The sequence below is a fragment of the Atheta coriaria genome, unplaced genomic scaffold (genome assembly GCF_025399875.1).
Source record: "Atheta coriaria isolate IRGN ID8LTWV9N9 unplaced genomic scaffold, Caltech_Dcor_3.1 hic_scaffold_10_pilon, whole genome shotgun sequence".
NCBI lineage: Eukaryota > Metazoa > Arthropoda > Insecta > Coleoptera > Staphylinidae > Dalotia > Dalotia coriaria.
The window spans coordinates 4,999,034-5,025,211 of NW_027045452.1; the positions used below are offsets into that span (position 1 = coordinate 4,999,034).

General features: G+C 38.6%; 1 protein-coding gene across 3 annotated transcripts in view; it reads left to right on the forward strand.

The window, feature by feature from the left end:
• The window catches only part of LOC135801034 (furin-like protease 2), a 133,312-nt gene that overhangs the window by 6,037 nt on the left and 101,097 nt on the right, over positions 1–26,178 (forward strand). The window contains exon 2 of one of the 3 annotated variants that reach the window (XM_065314397.1): positions 11,622–11,736. The exons of the other annotated variants lie outside the window; for them this stretch is intronic. The gene's annotated coding sequence lies outside the window, so the exon portion shown is untranslated. The remainder of the gene's footprint in view (positions 1–11,621; positions 11,737–26,178) is intronic. 3 annotated transcript variants of the gene reach the window in all.

A 26,178-nucleotide genomic window follows, 5' to 3' on the forward strand; every position in this document is an offset into this window, starting at 1 on the left:
AATAGCGAAAGTTTGCCTTCAAGTGAAAAGGTCAAAGTCGTGTTGATCACAGCCTCCACTACAATTTATCGTCACTTTCGCGCTCACTAAATCACCTCGACCACTTTTCCTCATTAAGTCATATTAGGTTATGTTTCGCATGCAACTTGTCATTATTAGTTGGGAATTGCGCCGCTAGGCACACATATTTCACGATAAAACATATAATAACACAATAAAATTGGTCGTGTTTTATATGATATTTTCGATAGACATCAAATATGCACATATCTTGGATGTATGAAAATGAAACAGCGCGAAGAAATAAAGTTACCATAAAATGCATGAACGACAACGCGCACAATAGCGATCGAGACGGAATAAATACGCAATATCGAAAAGTATGACGCCGAGTGCGAATTGAATCGACTGTAATATGGCATCGAGGCGCGTGCGGCGCGAATAGAGTAAACTTTTTGTTTCGTCCTCGACGCTGCGCAAAGTTTACCAGGCTCTATACGCTTACCCCCTTCAAACGTGTCGCTTTGTTCGTTTGTTTTCCACCCACTCACTCGCAGTGTACGCGCTTGTGTTCATATTGGAAAGGAAGTCGACTCGATTGAAATTGAAAAATGTGCTGCGCGTACTTTTGCCGACTTTGCGCGCAGGAAGCAATAAATGCAACTTTACTCGCGTCTAACCTGATTACGATATAAATATAAATCTCAAACTTTGTACATGAAGAATTGGTATTGGGATGATTGACTGTTGCATGGCTGTTGCGTCTTGTTTATGACGTGTACGCAACGTGGACTAATTACAACCAATGTTAATTGAATAGAGTACAAGTTGCCGCCGCACCGGTGTAGCGTATTGTAATTAGGCGTGGGGCGGCCTTCGGGTGAGACGTGTTCACGCGGACACGTTGCACTTTGCACCTCCTCCTACTCGCTGAGTGTACGTAGCGTAATTGCGCGAGAGATTTGGTCGTTTGCAAATCGGATCATCACTCATCGACCCTTTGAACAAACAGTGCAATTAGCATCTATGGTTATAGATAATCTTATTGTCAGTCTAATGTAAACGCATTAGAATGCGTATCTATTAAATTATTGTTGATAATTTAATAAATTTCATTATATCTTAGAAAAAAATGTGAATGGTTAAGAAGCTTTTAATTCAATATAGTTTTAAGTGCGTAATTGTTGCATTTTAACTTAAATTTTAATTTAATTTTTTTTAGTACCATAAAAATCGGTTTAATTCACATTTTCACGTTTTTTACTTTATTAAAGTGTCGCAATGACTCTCTGCATTATATTGCCTAGTCTTTGAAATGACATAACCTTACTCAAACACTATTTTCTTTAATTCTGCTGTCTAAAAATGAATTAAAAGTGTTTTTAGCGATTTTTTTTAATGTTGTTAGATAGGAACCGACGTCGCAATGAAAATGTTACCATTGATACCCTATCGATATTGATATCTTCCACACGTGCACTCGACAACCCCTCAACCCCGAACCCCACCCACGCGCATAAAGACGATCGTATTTCAAACACGTCGTGCGTTATCGATGATACGTAAGTGCTGTCTCTCCATGCCAGCCCACGCGAGTCGTGGACTAGCTGCGACATGGCGGCGATACATTGACATATCGCGCGATATTTCGCGAATTGAAAGCGAATATACCTAGATATTCACACGTTGCGCGGCCTCTTTAAATCGAATTGGCGCACTTGCGTGTGTAAATGCATGTGTGGTATAAGTTTGCAAGATGTAAGGCGACATTAAACACCGTTCAACGCCCGTTAAAAGTGCTTTTCATCGAATACCGCTGGTGGAAACATTTGTTCTGCAGACTATAACTGTGTCATCGCCTGCCAAATATTTCGCCAGCGCTGAGACAATGAATTTATGTATTTTCTCTGTTATGCTGGCGAGATATGAAAATGTCACGACAGGATCTGCTTTCGTTTGTCGTTTGTGAAAATGTGGAAAAATCGCAAGCGGATGATTGAAAGCTTTCGCTTGGAATCGGGGGTCTGATTTCGATTTCAAAGTGGGTGTATCGATTCGCCTGTCTGCTGTGTGGTCGGCCAGCGTTTGCCGTCGTCGTAGATTGATGCAAACATTTTTTTCTTCATCTCCTTTTCGTTTTACTTCGGCGATTCCCATGCGACGCGCTGTCAGAAAATCCAAGACGTCCAGCCTTGGCGAGCCACGCGCAGTCTGATTGATAATATCGTCTGATCGTTTATTAAATTCGGGCAATTACATCTGTCGATTGGAATGGAACCCAAGACTTTACAAATCGCTGTCGGCAAATTACCAAACAACGAAACAATGCCATACAAATCGACCACAAAACAAGCAATCAAATAAAATTCATTTATCGCAAATAATAAAACGAAGAATTTTATTCAATTAGAATTTTTATGTTAGTGAAATCTGCAGTGTTTGCACAGAAAATTATAAAACGAAAAATTGCACGATTTGCGTGCTGATTTCGCGCAATTTAACAAGTCGTACTGCATTTTTGTACATGTATGCATGTTTCGTCGTGGAGTAATCAGTGCATTGCAATATTTTCTCTTTATAATCCTACATTCAGCAATCAGAAATTACAATTTACATACATGTCAAGCAATAAAGTGTTGTAGGGTTTGCTAAAAGACTTGTAAAAAACTTGTTACGTGTTAACACATACTGGACAGTCAATTTTACGACGAGTTTATTTGTCAAAGAACGACATTTTGTACCTGTAGCGATGATCAAAGGCTGTCGCGTTGACTCACACTCACATATATATGCAACCCAAGCGTCGAAAGCACGAAAAGCAGATGCATAGTTAGTGGACTACCTAAAAACTGCATGTAGGTGTTCAGTTGCAAAGCAAACGCATTTGGTTACTGTCTGGGAAAATCACCAAACAAGCTACTATACAAACCCTTCAATTTTCGCCCTTGGAACTAGAGATGACAAGTTTTCGTTTGTGTTTATCTGTTTATGTTTCATTAGTGAGGTAAACAAGACAAGTTGTACTAATGGCATCACGAAGTCAGCAATCACGTCGATTGCTTTTAGTCTACCCTCCGAACAACTGACTATTTACTCATTACAGTTGCCTATCCGACTGACAGTTGATTTCACGTCGCGTTGTGAAAGCTAATTTCTTTTTTTTTCGCTTTCGAGCTTTTTTTATTTTTACGATTGTGAATAGGCAAAAAAGTTGAAAAGCGTGAAAAGAAAGTTTTCCACGAAGGCACTTCCTTGTTTCCAACCTCGAAATGCCGTAGAAGGAGTGATTCTTTGTTCGTGGCGTCCAGGAGTGTGCAATTTTTCCTCGTCCGACCTCTTGCACCCCCGCCGGCCCCGCGATGTCAGTATTTTAACGAATTATTATTGGAAAAGTTTGCCACCATCTTCCAAGAAGAAACAGCACACTTTTCCCCACCCATTCGACTGCCACCCTTTTTGGGATGGCACCAACCCTTGTGTCTTTCGTTTTCTTTCTTCGTTTTTTTTCTTCGCAGTCTTGTTTTATGGGCTCATCTCTCATCCCTTTTGGGAGATTTTACAAATTCACCGTTTTAGTTCTTTTATTGCGTGTTGTGAACGTCAATTTTCGTAACTTTACATTTTCAATTAAGATTGCATGAAGCTGAAAAAAAGAATTTTGTCGAAAATTATCAAGAATGAGTTTTTTTAGCGCTGCGCCAGGAGATATGCTTGAGATAACTTGAGATATCCGAGAGATAATACTTAAAATCGCACGATAATAAAGTTTACGACGTGCGCGCATTTTTACGAGCTGTCAGAGAGCAGAGGGCGCACACTTCGCATAAATGTTAACAAGTGACGTGCGCTTCGTTATGCGAGTAATATACAAATTTTTACGCTTTTATTGTTCGATCTTCCACTCGGCGTCTACTATTCAGGCATGTATTTTGTATCGCTGCTAAGAGGGCCGTAAACATTCAAAGGAACAGCATTATGTTTGCGTCTCTAGCGGTTTAATTTCACACATAAATTTTGGAAACATAAAAAGAAATAGTGCACATTTTCTTGCGATTCGGAGACAAGCGTAGACATTTTACTTACAAATGCTAAAGTACACAATTGTAAATACAATATTTAATATTTTTAAATGCAAATAACTTAATATTTTTATTTTTCGTAGGATTTGAATTGAAGTATATTACGTCTGTCATATTTAACTGCTGTATGAACCAACGTAGTTTAATTTTCCGCCACTAGGGGGGCGCATTAGGTGTTTGACTTTCCAGCGCCGGTCGCGCAAGTAACGGTCATTTTTATAAAGTTTGTTGGTGTGTTTAGCAGCTTCTCGAAATCAACTGATGTTGCATAATTTCTTTCGTTGTGATAACGTTGTTTCAAGTAAACCTTTTTATTACTCGTTGTACATACTTAAAAAGTGCGTTTGACGTCATTTACATGCATAGCAAAACTGTTTCGTGTTGCTCGCGTGCCGGTCGTATTTAGTTATTGTTTTAACGCTCAACTACACCAGTATAGATGGCTTGTTGTACATTTGACCGCTTCGAGCGATGCGCGCACGGCCAGCCGAATATCGCTTGCATATTGCATCCATGCATATTGCCAACCGACTGGCGTGGCTGTGAGTTAGATGCTGGATGCCGGGGCGGACGTGTTTCAAGGATTTATCTTGACGTCCGCATCAGGCGGACGACGGGCCGGGGGACGCAGGAGCGTGTGCAATGTGCGAAGTGCGAAGTGCAACGCACACACACACATACCATATACTATATGTATGCATATGATGCATTATTCACATGCGAGCAGAGGCGCAAACTCTATAACTATAACAAGCGTATACTGCCGCAAATAGTATATAGAAGCATGCGAGGACGATATGTGGTATGTGTGTATGTGTGTATGCTGTGTACTAACTTGCTCATTGTGCATCGCGAAGTCGAGATACACAGCGTTTTGCATGCGAGCGCGACGCGGCGTCTGTTTTTGATCGCGATTCATTATGAAATGTAAATAAACTACGGTGCGGCCATGCGGCGGGAGTGTGTTCCATTCGGTGGCGCAATACTTGGCAAAGTGTGTAGGTATATGCATGAATGCAGTATGTTGTGGATAAGTGAAGTTCGGTCTGGTTGTTGGTCAAGAGATATGCGTGGAAATGGAAAGTGTGCATAGCAATTTCGTTTGTTTCCATTTCTACATTTTGCAAAAATATTAATTATGCAGTAATACGCAAATGTAAACTTGGGGTCAATTCAGTGTTATCCCATTTGATAGTAGTGTATATTATGATGTTTAAATACGAGCAAAGTTCGCTTTCATGTTTTCTTTGCGAGTTATAATTAATTTTTACTCCGAAATCTTTAATCTTGAAAATTTTATCTTTTTAAAAATATATTTATAAATTGAGTTGCAGCCTTGCAAAGTCGAATTTTTTATTCGTACAATGTTTAAATTGTGAATAATTTGTCGTCGGATAAAATGAACATCTTCTACCGGTACTTTTCTATAGTTTACTCGCAAGAAGAAACATAGTTGTTTTATTTCTTTAAGTTTTCGAGTTTTAATAACTTTAACTTTGCGAGGTTCGAAATATCCGCTTTTTCTTCCTTGCTTTCGACAACATAAATAGGTACTTATAATAATTTTTTTAAGTTGATGAATTTTATATATTTTCATGTTAATGTCATGTTAAAAAGAGAAAATTAACTTTCATATATTAATTATTTTGGCGTAGGTATTTACCTATATATTACTTGATTGCAAATTTGCACCGGCCAATAAAATGGAAGCTAGCGGTTGAAAATTGCGGATCGGGCGAGCATTAATGGATTTATTGTTGGCTGTCAAAAATGAGAAATTGGGGGATTTAGTGCTCCTCTTGGTCTCTTTTTCTCTTCCGCCGGCCACGGGCCACAAATGCACGCGCATGCCGCACATGCATTAACATTTCCCATTATCCTACATTTTCTTCCATTCGGTTCATCCCGATATCCTGTCTGCCCACTCGCTTTGTTTCCTTTTTTCATTCCGATGCACCGCCGCACGAGAATAGACAATTCGCGTTCGGTCGTTTCTTTCTCTTTTTGTGCGAGTGTATTTTTTAGGCTACTTATGCGCTGCGGGTTGGTCGTAATTGAAATACGTGACTTTAAAACTGTTTGGGAAAAGTTGCACCTCACGCGAGCGCCTCGAGTGCATAAGTTGGCCGAAGGAGTGCAAGGCACGAGGGCGTAAAACCGGCAAAAACGTAAATTAATTTCTTAAACGAAAAACTGTCCTAAACTCGCAACTTTACTCTACAATTGCCAAACAAAGGAGTGCACACAACAAACTTTCCACATTTAAACAAATAACTAACATTTACACACGGTCAAAGTTAGACTTCCGGATAATTATTTAATCTTGCAATTGTTTATTTTGTAAACTGCGTTTTTTTTTCGTGCCAGCGTTATTAAAATTCAACTTAAAAAGTGAAAAGTGAAACGTGATGGACGAAAAAAAATTAAATGCGTATAAATAGTGAACGCTTTAATGAGCGAGTATTAGAGCAAGAATTAATTTGAAGCGTATGACTGAGTAAGTGATATTGATAGCCAGCGCGTTACCGTCATCAACGAGAGAAAATTACTAGCGAAGAAAGCGCAGTCGGTCGCGCAAATTAAGTAAATCGAGCCGCGATGCAAATGAGACGACGCCACGGCGTAAGAAATCATGAAATCAAATCCCCGCGTCGCCGGATGGTGTGGCATGAAATTCGACTCCATTTATTGCTGCGCTTTGTTTTCTTATTTTTTATTCTTCTCATTTACGTTCGACTTTATTCTTGTCCCGGCGTGTGCATCTCGCATTTTTCCTCGTTTAGCCGATGCGCGTCGGGTCGTTGTGCTGATTTTTCGATTTCCAGAAATGCTACGCGGAAAATAAAAACACAAAGGAAAGAAATACGGCTATAAATTAAGCAGTGCAAGGCTCTAGCCGGGGGTTTGTTTGCGAAAATTTGTTTACGATACAATCACGCAAATTCACGTAGAAAGCCGTGGACTTTATTTGTCTGGCTTTTGCCGAGCGCCGGCTTGGCTGCCAAAAGCCTCGCCCGAAAGCTTGTATCGATGTTTTAATAATGAAGAGATAAAGAATGTCGGATTTCACGGAACGCCGACTGCTAAATTGACGTTAATTAGAAATAATCACCGAAACGCGGCGGCGTCAACTGAAACTCCCAACATTTGCCATTCGAGAGATGCTTTATCTTTATAGTGTTTGTTTTTCGCACAAACACTAATAACATTATGCAACATCCCGTAAATAAATTAATATTTACTTGTTTCAATCGAACCAACGAAAAAAAAAAACTAATAAATATACTAAGCTGTGTAATTAATTTCGATTTGAAGGTAACACCTTTGTCTCTATTTACAAAAGAGACCTTGACCATTTTCAATCGGTTGTGTTTGCAATCACTCATCACGCGGCATGCAATTAGTTGCAGCGCTCTGGTGTCGTCGACTTGTTTGCGCAGCTCATTAGCAATGCGTAATTGCATTTGTAGTGACGATTATTCTGTTGCGAAGTGCAACATAACAACACATTCGGAATGAAAGAAAGAAAAGTGAATGTTGTTTGATTATATTATATTACTGCACTACACGTATAATAATGTCGATATTATTAAGAGATATATTTTAAAACAACTTTCAGAGCCCCATTTCGACACTTTTCTCGATTGCACATTGCAATTTGTGACAATGGTAACATCTGTCGTTGTTCCATGATCGTAATTTTCGAGGTTTGCAAGTTTTCGGCGGCGCGGAAGACAAACGGCATGTTTTGTGTCGGCATTTCGTTTTAATTACACATTGTAATTACGCGCGCGCGGGCGCTAAGATACATTAAAGATGCTCGTGGGTGGGTTTTAGACAAGCCGTAAACTTTTTAGCCGCCATCATTTTAACATGCAGCGCCATCTATGAATAAATAGTCTACATTAATGTAATGACTCGTAACGCTGTCGATGTTTATTTTATTTGCGAGATGCTTCGCGAGAGCGGTATTTACCAGCTCGCAATTCAAAACATTCGATTTGAATGTGCTCTGGCTGCTGCTTCTTGAGTGCTGCACAGCTGAAACGCATTCGCAAATGCAGAAACTACGGGCGCGGAACGCTCGCGCGAAGCACATTTATCATCGTCATCGTGCATTGATGGCCGTCCCGTTAAAACCCACTATCAATCAAGCGGAGGCGGCAGCGGTGGTGTGCGTATCGCAACCGCGCGCCGCGCCGTGGAGCAGCCGTATTAAAATTTATTCGCAAACTTAGCGCGCTGCAAAACTTTGACAGCTCGTATACCTATATGTAAATAATGCCAATTTCTGTGCGCCGAGAATGAATGAGTAATGCATCAACAAAGCGCCACTTAATAACATCGATGGGAAGGCAGTGCAAGTTGATGTCATCACTCTAAAATCAATTTTCGCGAAGTGTAGTGCTAACTAATTGAGATTTACGTTCGTTTGACATGTTTTGCAAGTTTGATACTGTTGAGATACTAATTTTAGTGCTATTGCCTTTTAGAGGGCGCTGTACATTTTGTTTACATCGTAATTTTTTTTCGAATTGGTTCAATTACGATAACACTACTCGACGTCAGAGGGCGCTGTGTATGTGAGCTAATTCAATTTTTTGCTGCTGCGCTACTGGAAAAACGCCGGTTCTCGTTGGTGCGTTCACTTTGTTTATATGTTTATGGCAACTCGGTTATCTAGAGCGGCTCTTACTCTTTGGCGGCGTAACTCGTAAGTTACCTATATCGCCGCTCCGCACGTCGTGCAGCCGTGCAGGCCAATAACGTTAACGCGCACATACAACCAAGAACAGTCGCGTTTCCTTGTCCACGGCGCGCAATATTGCTGGCGTGCGCTTTTGCTTTTTGCGGAAAATGAAGCTATCGGAGTATCGGGCTACCAGCTAGCCGCTCGTGCGTAGGCGTCTCGCTCTTTCTTGCGTGTACATGTGTTGGTGGTAGATTGGTGTGTGCTTGTGTGCATCTAGTGCTGGCAGGAATTGGAAAACGGTAGAATATTGCCCATCCGAACTATAATGCTGCTGCTTATCGACGATTTTGCTCCATTTTCTTGCGTTGCGAACCGAACGGGAGAGCAGAACGCGACCCCGAAGGCATTCGCACCAACCGGGCTCCCAAAATTGGTTATATGTATCGTGGATATATCGATATAATATATCGAATTAGAAAACAACCGACAAGCGCATTTTTTTTGCGCTCTCTTGCGTCATGAAGTTTTTTGATAACAGATCAAATTTTCTATCAACTTGGAAAATTCTTACGCACTGGGTGTTTGAATTCGCATGAAATTCAAGAGTGAATGAAAAAAATATTTCACTCTTTTATTTTTTCATCATCTCGAACGCAATTTGTTATTTTTCCAATTTCGCCCGGCTGGCAGAATAAATTTTTGGCAATTTTCTACGTGGGATTTGGCGCAGGGGAGCCAGACCGTGGGAAGTGCAACACATTTTCGGCTTTATTATCATCATTAGCGGCATTATGATATCGGCGGGTGGGGTACACCTCTGAGCTCCTGCTTCTTTCCGAGAAGAAAGCAGAGGCGTCGATTGGTGGCGGCGCCGGGGAGCATAGTAAGATTAGAAGGCGTTCGGGGTCGCCTTTGAGGAATTAGACGCCTAAGAAAACCGGATATAAATCAATTTTTCTCTCGATTATTCCGAAGGGTGCGTGCACACAAGCTTCGCACTTTTGTGTAAAACTCCCCTTCTTTTGAGTGAGCGTTATTCAAAGAGATAATCTCCTTCAAGGACTTGCTTATAACTACGTGCGTATAGATGGCGCATGTGGCTTGTAAAAATTAAATTTAAGCACGTTAATAGGACAGGCGTGAAAGTTCGCGTCTCCATTGCAAAAGTTTTAATGAGATAGTTAGTTAGCACCCGTGATAGATCGAGGAAGCGTGCTGTCAAGGTGTGTTTGCAATCCAGAGGTCGCGTTATGTCGACGTTGTATCGAATCGCACACCTTGTACATAGATTGATGGTTAATGCACGTAGGGGCAACTCACAAACACGCACCCCGCGAGTGTACCACTCGTACCAGTCCTGTAAACTCTACGAGTTGTTTTACAATCACTTTTGGCACTGTCGGTTGCGGGAATTTTATGTTCGGAGTTCGCAGTTTTAGAAAAGCGCAAAGTTTCCACAAAGTATTCGCCAACCGTGAATTGGTATATAGGTGGAGTGTGTTAAGGTTTGAAGCAGGTGGTATAAATGCGCGTTCACCCCCATTTGCATTTTACACGGATTTAGTTTTAGTTCTGTGGGTTTTGTTCTCGGTTTACCGGGCTCGTGCCAAGACGACGGCGGCGGCGGCCGCGGCTGACATTACCAATTGGTCCGGCTAAACGGCCTCTCATGGCTCGAGGAATTAACGGAATTTCACCTTTAACACCTGGAAATAAAAATAAATGTTTACTCAATTTTCACACGAAAGAAAAAAAAACGGTTTGTTAAATTTGTATCGAATACTAGCTTTTGATCGAGACCTAGCCCTGGTAGTGTTTAATAAAAATATAATTCGTTTTTACTTTCTTGTTTTGGGACATAGTATGGGTCAATTCGATCAATAAGATTCGCAATTTTATTTTAAAGAAATTAATTATATAAAGATTTACTAATAATGCAGGGTTTTCTCGATAATTATTCGATTTTTTCTCGCCGTAAAAACCATCCTTGGACTTTAACGAACATTTAAATAAAAGAATTGGCCAAATTGGTCTAGGCGTTGTTGAGTTATGCGCTTACCAACAGATTTTGCGATTCATTTTTATCCTATAAATAAATAAAATATAACACAGTGACTAACGGTTTTGTGTAACCTAGTAGTGAATTTTGGTGGTCAAGCAAGCGAGGAAAATCGCACAGCGTGACGGCGAACGCCCCAAAATGTCTGCGCTTGCCGAATGATGATAGTGCCGTAACGGGCAGGCGAGCGGACGCGTGCGAGGCCGGTCACACATCGCGAATTTTTGGATTCATTCGGGCCCCGTTCCAAAACAGTCGGGCGCGCGTGTTTCTTCGCTGCCGCGATTTACGTAATCGTCGGTCGCACTTGCATAATGTAATCGAACAATAACGCACGCTTAGTGTAATTTGTTCGGCGGCTAACAAGACCAAAATTTTATTGTTGTTTCGGCTTGTAATTTACTGCAATTATAGCTATTCGTAATTATTTCTTAAGAATGGCAAAAAAATGTTGTGTCATTATTATTTACTCATAATAGATACATGTAACTGAAATAAATTTTTATTCAATTAAGTAAATTAAGTAAATGTTACTTTTTGCAACAAATTTTTACAAGGCATTTTTAATTTTTTTTAATTGAAAACTGTAGCAAACAAATTAAAAAAATACGATTGTAATCAGTTTTGCCAGTTTGCTACGCCTGTAAAATGAAATCCCATCAGATTCTACTGAATGCGCATGCGCGGCAGTCCAATGATGTACGCATAGGGCCTCTCTATTATAGTCCTGCGAGCCGCAGCATTAAACTTTAAAGCGCGCTCGCTAATTGTTCTGTTTCTATTGTTTCAGGTGAGTTTCGATGCGAGAGTATTCGGCTTGCGGGCGCGACGCCCGCCATTCGACATTTGCGTTTCAATTATTTCCATTCCCTCAGCTCGCTGGGTAGTGAATGTCCAAAGTTTCGGTGAGTTTGCTGGTTCATAACTTTTGCGTGGGCGTACCAACGCACTGCATTACTTATATTTTATGTTTGCCTATACAAATCGGAACTAAATTAAAAATTTAGCTTCTAGTATTTTGGTAAACATTTTTTTAATTGTTACCAACATTTTTAAATTAAATGAAATCAAATAAAATTTAAAATCCAATAACGATGCGAACTCGTTAAGCGCTTGCAATTCGATGCCACCTTAATTAATTGATATTGAATACCTTCACAAGAATCGAATGCGAATTTTCAATTGAAGTGAAAATAACTTGAAGGCTAATTAATGAATTTAATAATTAACGTGCGTCAAGTTGACGGCGAATCAGGTTTCTAATAAAATAGAATTTTCCAATTAAACATTTTGTTCGAATTGATTTGAGTAAGTATCAATTGATTGCTAATTATAATCTTAAACAAAGCTTAGTTGCTCATATTTCGATGCGGCGTATTTAAACAATCGTTGATTGCGACAGTTGCGACGTTTGTTCAATGTGTACGCCGAGATGAAAACGAATGCGCTTCCTGGTTTTGTGTGCGATGAACCAAAACTTGCACGATGCTTCAGCTTACGGAGACGAGCATAATTAAATAACTCTCTGCCAACCCTGCACACTTCTCTCCAGCTAGGAGAATAGCGTTGCACTCTGATAGATTTGAATTAATTAAATCGAATTAGACGTGCGTTTGCCAAACTAGCTCCAAAACTAGTTTCAGACACTGTATTCCTCATCATCCCATCTAGTTTCTATTGTTATTTGACAAGATCTACAAGAATGGATGCGGTGCAAATACTTGGAGGCGTTTTTACCCTCGAAATTACCTCATTTCAGATGAAAACGTCTTAATTAAAATTTAAATGTGTTTGAGACGTTTTGTATGCAGAGTAAAAATTAGTACTCACTGGGCCGCAGTGCCCACAGTGCACGAGAGTGAGCAATTATCAGACGAAATTAAATTTAATGAAAACAATACACCGGCGCCCGAAAAATGATATCAAAGCGAACTGTGTGGGGTGCTCTGTTTTATATTCAACTCCAAGACACTCGCGATATTGAAATAACAATAAGCAAACGTCCAATTTGGGACTAATTATGTTCTGTTTTCGTTTTGTTTCGGCGCTGGATTTTTCCGTCTTTTGCACGATTGTTTACCTATAGCACGATGACGTTTGTACTTTTGCTTCCTTGGGACACGAAGTAAATTTGATAATATGATAAAAATAATTAAATTTATAATTAAATCTTACGCCGGAGGCGCGTACCTACGCATTGTAAGGGATGAATAAGTAAAAAGAAGGGCTAGCCACGTGTTGGGTGACGAGTGACGCCTTATTATCAACAGCATCTTCGTCGCGCCGTTATTATTCGAGACGGAAGCTTTTAATTAGGGGACTTTTTCAGTCGACTGCGTGTGCTCTAAAACTTTGCGAGGAAAAAGGCATGGTGGCAGTGGGCGAATGCAAAAAAGAAAATTAATGAGGACGGAAATCTTTCTTTGCTTAACGAAAAAAAAGAAGCGGAAGAAATGTTGCATCAAAAGTTAAATTCTAGCTGCAATCTTATCTTATCTTGTATGCAGGTCGTGTTTTCCTGCAGCTGCGAGTACTTAAAACCTAAACAAATCGACTTCCTAAACACCAACCATGCGATAACTATCGAACTGCGGCTCGATTCTCAACGACGCAGAAGCAATATACAACCGTATCGAAATACCATCGAGTCGTGAACCGAAAATGCACGGAATGTAACTAACAGTTGCATTCAATGCGCTCTCGAATGGAAATCCTAATGTAAACCCACTGACTCCACGAGTCCCACAGCTTAGCGAATCGACTTAGTCGCATTCGATATAATCCGTTGAATTGCCCTCTTCATTTCCATTCGAACGGGCGTAACAAACGAAAGAAGGCTTGCAGGACTATAACACGTGCGTGCCATGTGCAATTGGCTGGTAATTGGAAAACATGTAACATTCAGCTCGATAATCATCTGTATTTATATAATATTAGCTTTTGCTCATGACTTTATCTGTTTAGGTTTTTATGCTTAACTATTTACTTTTTTGTTTCATGGGCTTTTTACTTCAAAAATAAGAAATGTGCAAATTATGATTTATGCACCGTATAAATTTTTATTCTTTATTTGATAAGATTTTTAAAATTTTATATTTTGCGACAAAAAGTAGCCTATTTTATTTTCTATGGTCCCAATAGAGCAAGAGCCCGTGACGGCCAGACATTCGTCATTTTAGGAAAGATGAAATTTTGTCTGTGTGTCTCTAATACAGGTAAGCACGATCCCCAATTATGTAACCTTACATATTTTGTTCGTATCATTATTACAACATGCGCTGCTCATTGCCAGACACCTGGTATGGTTCCAACCCTAGCCAGACACCCCTAAACTATAATATTTTTTAATTTTTTCACTTTCGGTATATTAGGAAAGCTGAATTTGATACACATTATGCAGAGAGCTATGAAACTGTGTTTTCTTTCACGCCAGACAGTTTGGTCGGGTCTATCATCCTGCCAGACGCATTGAAAGTGTATGAGAGTTGCAAAAGTTAAATTGTTTAAACATGAAATTTTCAGGGAATAGTAAGTCTGGCCGTCACGGGCTCTTAAACTACAAGTATCTCCAAAACAAAATTTTTCAAAAGTGGTTGAGTCGCTTTTGCGTGAAATCGTAACAAACATACTACCTAACTCAGATTTGCAGTTAAAATATTTTTAAAGGATATTATTGATTTATAAACCACTAGGTATATAATGACACTCCCATTGGAAAATTGATTTTTACGACTACTTCTTTGCCTTTTGCCGGATATAATAATTGTATTTGTTTTATTTTATTGCGATTCTTTGTTTGTATACGGTTTTCATTTCGTTTTTCGTTCGCCGACCGCGGGTTTAATCATAAAATATATAATACGATAATTCGCCGGCAATCTCGAGCAATCTTGCGGCGCTTATTCGCGCAATCACGAGCCGGATTAGCCTTGCGGAAAGCAGCGCAGCAATAACAGCCCAGCTACGCATAAAAGAATAAGAAATGCGCCCGCTTCTCATGACATAACTGACGCTATTCTTTTTTGTTTCAACATTTAAAATATCTGAAACAATTTCCTATTAGGGAGAATTTTGTTTTTGTCTTTTTTTCATTCAAAACAATTTTTGCACTACATTTTTGTCAGGACAAATAAAAAACCTTTTTTGGATCTAAAAACTTAGGTATCTTTTTAGTATGTTTATAAGATAACATTTATATTTATTAAAATTTTTCTCCAGCGTGCACTAGAAAAATTGCATTTTTCAGCAAAAAAAGCTGTATTCTCTCGTAATACATATAAAAATTCACTTTTTGCACTAGTTATATAATAAGCTATACCTATATATAAACATAAATATTGTGTTTCACTTGATTTTTTTCACTTTGGTCTAGATTAAAACGGCGTTACTTATACTTTGTGTTTAGTCGGCTGCCAGTTCGTACTTTGCAAATGCGCTAAGGGCAGCTGGTGTGTTGGGATAGGCAGAAAAAAAAACCGCGCAGAGGATTATAAGTAAACCCCGCGAACCGGAAGGAAACCCTGTGAGCACCTCGCCCGGCACTAGTAGAGCGCGAGGAAGGACGAAAAAAAGAAGCGTGCGGAAATTACGAAATTTCATTATGTCCTTAATTCGTTCGCACACTGCGTAGCGTTATCGTTCTACCGGCGGTGCCGCCGCCACTGGCAACAACGTTAATATATAATATAGTAAAGCGTTGTAGAATAAACGCATAAAATGCGAGTGTAATAAAATTAAAATTCACAAAAACGCGCGGCATATGAATATTGTTTAGGCGGAAATATGAAATTAATATAAATTTAGAAGCTGAAAAAACAGATTGCTTTCATCTGTTAAAATACCGGAACTGGCAAAATTTAATATACAATGTTTTGTTGTTTTTACAACTAACAATTTTAGCAATTTAGCAAATCATAGAAAAAAGATTGTGCAAACAATGCTGTGTCAACTAACCGCCGGCGTTCAATAGACCTTAATGGCACATTGTTTATACACACCTTTTCATGCGCATGTTGCAATTTCTTTCAATTGCACCAAAACTCCCCGACTCGCAAATATCGCATGCGGATAAACAATAACAATTTTGTAAAATCAACAAACGAATAATATTGCGGTTTTTTCATCATTTTTCATGTAGGTATTTTTTTTGTTATTGGTTGAGTGCGCGAAAATAAAATAACAAATTGAACCGTTGGCAGGATCGAAGTTATTGTCACCCATCTCAAGCGCACACACAATCGCTTTGTCTGTGTGTGATTGTGTGGTATACATTGTTTTTCCGAAACGTTTTCGCAGTTTTCACAATTTCACAAATTGCAGCGCCCGGCATCGGAGTCCGTCATTGTTTTGCGCTATTGTTGCGGCGGGCGCGTACTCGATAGACAATTTGTTAAAACAACAAAACAGCACCCTCGACACGACACGAACGGCTCCGCAACAACCGCTCGCCGTTTATTGTACCCGGTTATTGTACATTTTGATGAACACGAGTTGCCGAATACAAATACTAACAATCACCAACTAGGAATATAAATTTAATGAATGTCAAAGTAAAAAAATACTGTTCCAGTAAGCAAGTTGTTTGGTCAAGTAGTTTAGTATAGTAGACTAAACTACTTTACTAAACTACTAAATTATTTACGGAATTAGTTGAATGCATTTTTGAAATTTTACGAGACCAGCTACACACCAGGAATAAAAAAAAGTTTCAAATCGACCTTTCTGGTGACACGCGAGCGTATCTAATGTCGGCGACACATATCGCTTCCTGCTCAGCATAAAATATGTAACGATGCACTCCTCGTCCTGTCGACGACAACAGAAGCGCATGCATTACTCATACTAGCCTTCCCGCGCGCGCGCCAGCCGTAGCGAAAGGACATGTAGCTGACGTGCATAATGCGCACCAGAGTTGACGGTTTGTCATCCCAAAACGCTTCAAAAAGAACAGCGCGAAACTGGCGCACGCGTTACGAAAATAGACTTTGTCGCGCAGTCGCAAAAATATACATTAGAAAAAGTTACCAACAGCAACAGGACGCACACAACAATACCGACGTTATTGTATGAAGTGAAGCGGAGTGAAGTGAAACTTTTGCGATGGATTTTTTTTCTCGCGTATTTTTCTTCTTCTTTTTATTATATACAAGGAAAATGTGTGAAAATTGCGCCTTGGATGGGTTATATTTATACGCGTAACGTGTTCGAACATTGTTACATTTTTCTTGATCCAGCTTCGCTGACTTAGTGTAGGCGAGAGGATATTGAAGAAGTTTCTTGGAAATATATAACGCATTTATTGCGTTAGACTTTATAGGTTTTAGTGCAAATAGACTAGCTGAAACGTTCTCATTACTAATGCATAGAAATAGTTCAAATTAAAAAAAAGAGATCTGGACTAGAAGATGTAATTTCGCTCCTAATCCGGTTAGTCCTTGTGCAATTGCACGGGTGCTCACATATTATTAGCTTTTTTGGAACGAATCCCAGAGATTAGCCATTGTCTTTGCAGGTCGCTTTGAGTGTGCCTTTTTTGTTCGGCTGTCGGCGCTTTCTTGCGGGCACTGCGGAGTGCTTTCGGAGTCGATTCGAGTTCATTTCAGGATTCCAAGGGCGAAATTTCTTTTATTGGCGTGGGTGCCATCGCGTCATTGTCATTGTCATTGTCGGCGCTTATCGTCGCGTCAGGTCGACGATTTTCTAATTTACCTTAACGTCCGTCGTGCGAGCCAGCGCCACGTCAAATTGCCTTCCACGCTCTCGTCCTTTTGTCAAACTGTGCGCTGTGCTCTGCGGTTGCGTCCCCGGAGCTAATTTCCCACCGATTCCTCATTCCATTGTGTTGCGTCGCCACCGCTTGAATGGCATTTATTTTTACTGGGGGGCCGACAAGTTTTCACCTTTGCGCCGTCGGCACTTGAAATAATTTTGAACGATTTTTTTTTATTTTTGAAAAAGAAAAATTGCACACAAAGAAATAGTATTTGGCCGTTAACTTTGAGTATGACTTTTCTTCCAATGTTCGTCGGATGGAAGGATGAGAATGAAAGCCCCGCCAAGGGATCCCGTTACTATGACGTGAAGAAGCCCGGCTTAATACTCAAGTCTTAACCGGAAACCGAGAATAAAAAAAAAACGCGCACAAAGAAAAGAAATGTTTCCAACTATTTTTTTTTGCAAATCTAATTAAAGTTTTTCCTTTCTATCCGAGCGTAATCCTCTCATGATCCAACGTGATAAATTTCGTCAATTTATCCAAGACTTCATACAATCATAACAAACAAAAATTTTTGCGAACAAAGATGATTTACAAGAAATATATTTGTGCAGAAAATAAAATGTGGAACGAATTAACTGTGATTTAAGGCGCATGTTTTCATACCATCCGGATATCTTGCGTTCCGAGAATTTCTCAATTTTCATCCGAGCATCTAGCATCTGCAACATGAAGCCCCGCATTCCCAGTTTTGACATTACATGATAAAGGAGACCTGAGCAGGGGTGATATTGTGTGTTTGTTGGTGGGTTGCGTTTTATGTGCACCCTCGTAATCGAATATATAACTCTATTAGTTGCGCTGCCTCTCACAAGCAATGGCCGAGGCTCGGAATAAGCGAATGCATCATAACATATAATACATTCTCGCAGAAATAGCACGACCAGGTTATTCGAGAGAAAGGGGTTGTGGTGTTATTGTTATTGTGTTGGTTGGTCGATTGCATGTGGCTATTTTAAGAGCTGTGTTCGTGTTTGTACAAACTGGACGTTGGCACGAAAGAAAATCGACAATTATAATAATTATACTTATACAATTACGTAATACTTACTGTGGTGTTGGGTAAGTAATCAAGGAGCAAATCAACTGAGCGAAGGAAAAATTTTCCTGTGAGATTGAGAGATGGCCGCAGATTTTCGCCGCGCGCGTCGAAAATGCGATAAAGAAAATTACTTTGCGCGCGTTTTTCCCTTTTTGTGCACACGCTGCTCAAGGACGAGCTTGGCTGGCGTGTGCTGATCCTTTCGCTGCGCGAGAATGGCGAAACTGAAAAATTGCGAAATTTGATTTGTTTTATTTTGGACTCGGTTTGCAGGAGGACGCTTTCACTCGCGACGTGCTCATTTCTCTTCGTCCTTGGACAACTTTTCATTTGGCTTGTTTTTGTTCTAAATCTAAAAGTGGTATAGAGGATATATGTTAGGTGCTTTACTTTTTTGTTTGTTCACTTACGTGGATAATTGATTTTTCCCACCCTAGGGCGGTAAATTTTTATTTATTTTGTGTTTTTGTAATTTATATATTATGTGAAGTGGTGGGCGAAAAATGGTGTGTTTACACAGGACGTAAAATTGATTCTGTTCTCCTATACATTTCCTATAGATATCCTTTGTGAATTTGCACGTATACTAAAACGGATTAGCTTCTCATCGTAAAAACATCGTAAATCAGAACATGTTGAATTTTATACGCGGCCATAATTTAATTTTCATTGCGTACTCGAGGTTCTCACATAGCTCACAACACATTTCACTCGGAGTCCGGATGGTTCCGGATGGAAAAATTGTTTCCGTCCCATTCGGTTTTTTTGCGCGCGCGAGCAGCTCGGGGTGAGTATTTTTTTATGCTGTTTTGGTTAGTCGCGGGGCCACGGCGAGACAGAGAAAACGAAAAAATACGTTTGCATCAATCGCATTCGTTCCCGATTATTCCGTGCGATGCGTTTCGGCTCGTTTCTACTGTTTTCCGCATTTCTACGTCGTTCCGCGCTTACAATATGCTAGACGAGCACAAAAACAATTCTTCGTTGGTGCACTTTTCATATTTCGCGCACAATTGCGATGAAAACAACAGCGAAATTATTCCCGATACATATGGCTTGATAAACTGTCCGAACGGTCAAAGTGTTTCCGGCTGTGAAAGCCGTTTTTAACAAATAGTTTCAACGCTTTGATAATACAAAAGTTATGTGTTATTTTACGTAAAAGCTTGTGTTAAATTTAAATTAATTTATACGCACGAGGTGGACAGAAACTACGTATTTAAATCGCATGCAATTTAGTAATTTATGGCTACGACTAAAACTAGAAAAAAAGTGAAAAGTTTATTCCACGATAAGCAAGTGTTAATGAATGGTTTTTCGCTGTCACTTTGCCTACACTCAAGCGCGCCGATAACGTGAATTCATTGCCCTGGGGGTGGAAATATGCAAATATAATTAACACTCTTGGGGTATTATTTTGTTGTGTCCGGCCAACGTAAACGTCTCGCGATTGTCATGCAATGCCGTGTCATCTAATCTCTTTCAACTTCACATGATGAATGTGTCAAACTTGGAAAAGTAAACTTTTATGAAATAACATCATAATGTAAAATACATCATGCAGTATTAAATTTTCTTTTATAAATAATTTTGTAACTGCTGACAAACAGATAACTTGCATTTTTACCTTGTGTTTATTTTATTTTGTCAGGTTTAGTTTTGAAGTTGAAAGATGAGAAAGTTGTGAGTGCAATTCACTCATGAGTATGATCTATCCAGTCGGAAAGTTAAAGGATATGCAAGGCTTGGGAATCAGAAATGTTTATAATGTGCGGGGTTCACAGTGTGCAGGTGCTGATTGCGTGAATGTGAAGGCGGTGAATCAAGTTTATTTTCTTCCGTTGAGGACAAATGTTCGAAATTGCGAAAACTATAAGTTAGAAGAATAATACTTGGTTATTAAAAGTCGCTCCCTTTAATTTTAATATTTTCGTTTGTAGACTGAAATATGAGTGTTTCCTGTTTTGAAACATGTGGCTGATAAAATGTTGCGTGTCCAATTTGATAAAATTGCTATTTTGTGTGATTTTTATTCTGAAATTGGTGCAATAAACGCTAAATTGTAACTTGTAACTTTTGATATGAATATTTACCCATGGCATACATTTAAACCCATCGATTTGAAAATATTTCGTTGTTTATTATTCTCTCCACCATTTTGATGTAATGCTGAAGCGTGAGCTTTTATTAAACATTGTGTGCGCTAGCTTCGCACTCTATTACTCCGGGTGGCTGGGCCGGTGGTTGCCGGCCAAGCCCGACAGAGTGTGGAAATTGGTTCGAGTTGTAAAATTCGCCAAATTTCCCATGAGCATTTCGCGTGGCGGTGTGGCGGCGCCGGCGGTAGCGGTGAGCAGTCCGTCTCTTCGGGCTGTAATCATTGCACGAAACGAAAAAGCGAGAAAACGAATTCATCCTGCGCCCCACTATGCCAAAACCGGAAGTTGAGAAAATAGAGAAAATGTGCAATCATTAGCCAGACATTGCTCATGTTCAAGACGAGCTAAAAACAAGAAAAAAAAATACACGAAAGCGGAAGGGGTGGAACAAAACGAACGCAAAAGTAATTTAACGCCATCCGAATTATGAACATCACATTATATCATAATTATACGAGTGCGCCCGTCAAGCTGCGAACAAAAGAGTACCCGTAGTGCAATGAGAATGTAATTACTCTATTATCACTTTTATTAAATGATGATATTAGCATGTCAAGTTGACGCGAGCGAAAAAAAAACGGGAATAATAATTTGTATTTTCAACATTTTTTCTCTTTAATATACATGTCATGAACAGGTGTAGAACATGAAATGTTTTTTTGGTGTTGTGCATTTATAATCGATCGCCGTTTTTAACAATCGCATGTTTGTTAATTTTGTATTTTGGATTGCTTTAGGTTTGAATTGGCAAAAAATGATTTAGTGGGAAATATCGTGAGCGACACACCGTCAAATTTTCTGTCACGAATTTATGAAATATAATTAATCAGTTTGTTTTGCGCTTTCCAAAAATAGTAACGTTAATACTATTTACAGATTTTCCAGATAAATAATACTGGTATAAAGTTTATGTCGATTATTTTTTTAGTAATTATGCTTTAATTTCACTATTTGCTTGCAATTATTATTTTTAATGTGTTTGTCATAACAAGTGCAAACAAGAATGCTGCGTCAATACAAAACGTGACCGACAAAAACCGTGGAAACCAAACAAAAGTGATAAAAATAAATTTGAATTTTGTCCACCGCATTCTTTCCGCGCTCATTTCCGCAGTCTGTGTTCCTTGTTGAATTTGTTGAATATTCATTAATTGTTAATGAATTAAAGGCAATACAACGCGCTGCGTTAGAAAGCGATGGCGTCCGAAGGAATTAATTGGAGAAAGCAACCGCAACCCTCTGCTGAGCGGCGAAAACCACCAAAACAGAACGAAACCGGTCGAAGTAAATGTAAATGCACGCGGAAAAACCACCCTTAGAACGAATGCAAATATTTGAACTAACATGCGCACTTCTTTTTTATGCTTTCGATTTGCGAATTAACGTTTTGCTGTATTTGTTTTGTGTGTTTTTTCTAATTATACGCCGAAATGACTGTTTAAATTTACCATCAGCGTAAATACGCGCTCCGCTTGCCGAAATTAAATTTGTGAATGGGCAGCCATTGAGTTTGTTTACGATTTCTAGTGAAGTAGCAAATATTATTCAATATGCATTTGCGATAATCGAGCATAAAGCTTTGTGTGGTGGCGAGGTTGGGATTTTAGCGAGAGACGGCATAAGCAATTTGCGCCTCGATAATTTACCCTCACACCCTTCTGTTCGGTGTTCATAGAAATCGCCGGTAGTCGTAAACTTTCAATGCGCGATTCGATTTAATCACAAACACATGCAAATCGTTCTCCTCGTCGAGTAAACTGCGTGCTGAGCGTGCTCATCACCATCACTGCCAATTGGAAATAGATAAATTATGTATTTTCATTGCCGAACGTTTTATTCTATTTCAATCCGAATCGAACTTTGACTTTACTAATGATTTTCATTGTATCAAAGATAGATAGGTATATTGTATGTATACGTACATTTTAGGTTATGATGATATTAAGCAGCTCAATTGATTAAAGCAATCGACGCGTAATCATTTCATTAATTTGCCAAACAAGCAGATCGAATTTCGGATGGGTGTGATGAGGTTATTCTATCACCCGCCCTTTGTTCTATTGGGATCAGCTATGTCCAACAATTAGTCTAATCAAGCAATCGGACACGTAATGCGCAATTTCTTAGAATGCTGATGTATTTGGTAATCTTCGGATAAAGTGGTCAAAACTAATTATTATCCTTTATTTCTATAATGATTTATTTGGTAAGCGCATAACTCAAAAACGCCTAGAACAATTTGGCCAATTCTTTTTTAAAAATGTTTGTTAAAGTTCAAGGATGGTTTTTACGTCGAGAAAAATTCGAATGATTGCCAGGAAAACCCTAAAGACCGGCCTTTTCTATAGGATAAAAGTTGGTATTGAGATTTAATCATAGTTATAGTTAAATAGTTGAATCTGAGATGGCGCGCTGAAGTGCATTATTAGCTATTCTGTATATAATTAATTTCTTTAAAATAAAATTGCGAATCATATTGATAAAATTGACACATACAATGTCTAGAACAAGAGAGTCGAAACGAATTACATTTTTATTAAACACTACCGGGACGAAGTCTCGGGCAAAAGCTAGTAAAAAATATATATCAACTATGTTTTATCAGATTTTTTGTGGTTTTTTTTTGGAAAACAACATTTTTTGTATTATAATTGAATTGAAATATGAATTTTATATTTTTGTCATTATTTTGATTAAAGCACATGGCTAAAAAGAAAAATTCAAAATTAAAAACACCGAAAACACATTAATTTTTGATATTTTACATTATAAAAAAGTTTTTCCAAAATATAATGTAATAGGATAAAAAATTAATGCATACATTTAAAAACAGTAGGTAAATATGATTATTTGGAACCTCTCCACCTAAACATTCATTTGCGATATGAATCATACCCTAGTAATATGAAATCAAAATGGCATTCATGTGCGACGTAACAGTCCCAAACTATTAACATTCCTGTCACCGTTTATATCGCAATATTACAATTACCCTGCGTTATGATTGGAATGTGTTCAGATTTCGGGAACACATTTCCAGCAATCTGGGGCTTTGTAAAGGCTACCTGGAGACGATGATAAAGATGTTGGTTTTCAAAGAAATCCAATCAAGGTGTACAAATTGACATTGCGTTGTTTCGCGTCGCGTTAATTGCTTTTACGCTCCGCTTGTATCGTTCGTTTCTGCGACAAACTCTTTACAATATAATATTCTGTCTATCCACTATCAGCGTTAATTGAAACTTACAGCAAAATTCCATAACAATAAAATTCAATTTTGATTTAATTCTAAATTTCCATACCGAATATGATTTTTCTTGTAAATTTCCATTTCACACCTAATACTCACTAAATATAACATTTTACATTGTGCGTTTTAGAAAATAATGATGTCATGCAATAGTGTTCTGTTTGTGAAACGAATGCGTTTGAAAATAATAATTTGTACTGCGTAATATTGAGTGACGTTTAATTATTCGTAATCCTGAGATCTTTGTGCACTCGACTTTGATTATTGCACCATTTCCAATTTGGTGCGTTTGGTCGTGTTTATAATTTTACGTTTAACATTTTGGCGCGGCTGCGGCGACGAGCTTTGCTGTTTTGGCGTTTGATTTTGTATTGAATTAAAACCGACACAACGATTGCACTTGACGCGCCCGCACACATACATTGCGCATAAACATTGTAATGCGCATAATTAGGGAAAATTGCGCACTCGGGGAGGTTGGCCGTGCTTTGACGATTTGTGCATTTTAATTATTTGTGAAATGCGTGCGATTATTACGCACGCACTTGCTCTTGATGTGCGTTAACATTTTGCAATGTGTGCAAAAACTGCATTATTTGTTTGCCAATTTGTTTTAATTTAATTGTTGAATATATCAGAAATTTTTAATTTAATGAAGATTTTCTCATTTACAGAACATGATTATACATTACTTGAAATCATATTACACACAGGATTAATTTAAATTTAATTTAATCCAATATTTCTCAGAAAATCGTAAAAAACAAAATTTAAAAATTTAGTTACAAAGAATTTATATGTAAATTACAAAAATAAATACATCATATTTTTATTAAAAAAGTGGCTAAAATGATATCTACGACAAATGGTATTACGCTCTTTAAAAATAAATAAAAAACAGATGAAACATAGAAAAAATTGGAATTTTTGTAACGTGAAGCCTTCGAAACGCAAATTGCGAAAATTCCACTCGTCTTTCAAATAACCTACGATTTGTGGAAGCGAGTCGAGCCAGCCGATATCGACAAATGTATATTTGGTTCGATTTTTTTCTGTTCGACGGGTGCTTCTCATTTGCCCGACATGCCAATGAACATATAGCGCACAAAATTGATGAGCGAACGTAAAAAGTAATGCAATTTAATTTACTTTTACAAGCGTCTCAATTTACTGATAATATATAATTGATACTTAAATTTTATCGGAAAACAAACACGAAATTCGAACAATTGCATATTGTTTGTTAGTGAGCGAGAATATTGCAAATTATTATTTTGCTTCATCTAGAGCACTCTGATTTATTTTATCAATGGTTTAATTTACCTCAAAATAACCAATTATAATGATTGAATTGAACGTTTTTCTGTCTGGTAATAATTGCAGGTGTTGAAGGAAATGTTTAGATTGAAAATATCGAAGAAAAAAGTGTCTTTGCTTTTTCGGTGTGTTTTTACACTTGTAAAGCTTTCGAGAAATTGGTGTTCCTCGCATGTCCCCTTCGTCCTTGCCGTCCTCCCTTATTTGTATGCGCCTGCTTTGTGTGCGCCTCGCTTTCGGCAGGACGAGCGTTAACATTTAAGTAAATATCCTCCGCGACAGTCCTATTTCCTATTTTCACGTTTGCGCCGCTCTGTGTTGCGCCTTTCATGTTGCCCTCCCTGCGACTTTTATTGTGCGGCGTCGAAGGAAAATATTAGGATGCGTGTAAACAGTCAACGGTAAACACCGGCCTGCAAGCAAAGCGTATGCAGGACGCAAACTCGGAGATGCACAAAAGGCAACACATACAGAACGAAAGAAAGAGGGCACAAAAAAAAAAAATAGAGACATTACAAGAAAGGCGCTCACGAAAAAGGAAGTCTTGTTTTTCCGCTGCGTCCTTGTAGATATGGGTGCTGTACTTTCGTGTCCCACAGCACGTGCGCTTTTCTCGGTAGCGCGTTCCTTTGCATTTGTTTACATTGATCTTTTTGCCCTGTTTTTTTCGTCTTCGTAAATTTGAGAGAGCAAAAAAAAGTTAAAAGGATTTAGACTGGGAGGCTTGAAAATAATTTAATTATTGGATTACATTTGTATGTTTCAAGCTTCGCTGCATACGGACTTAACAAAAAAATAAAAATT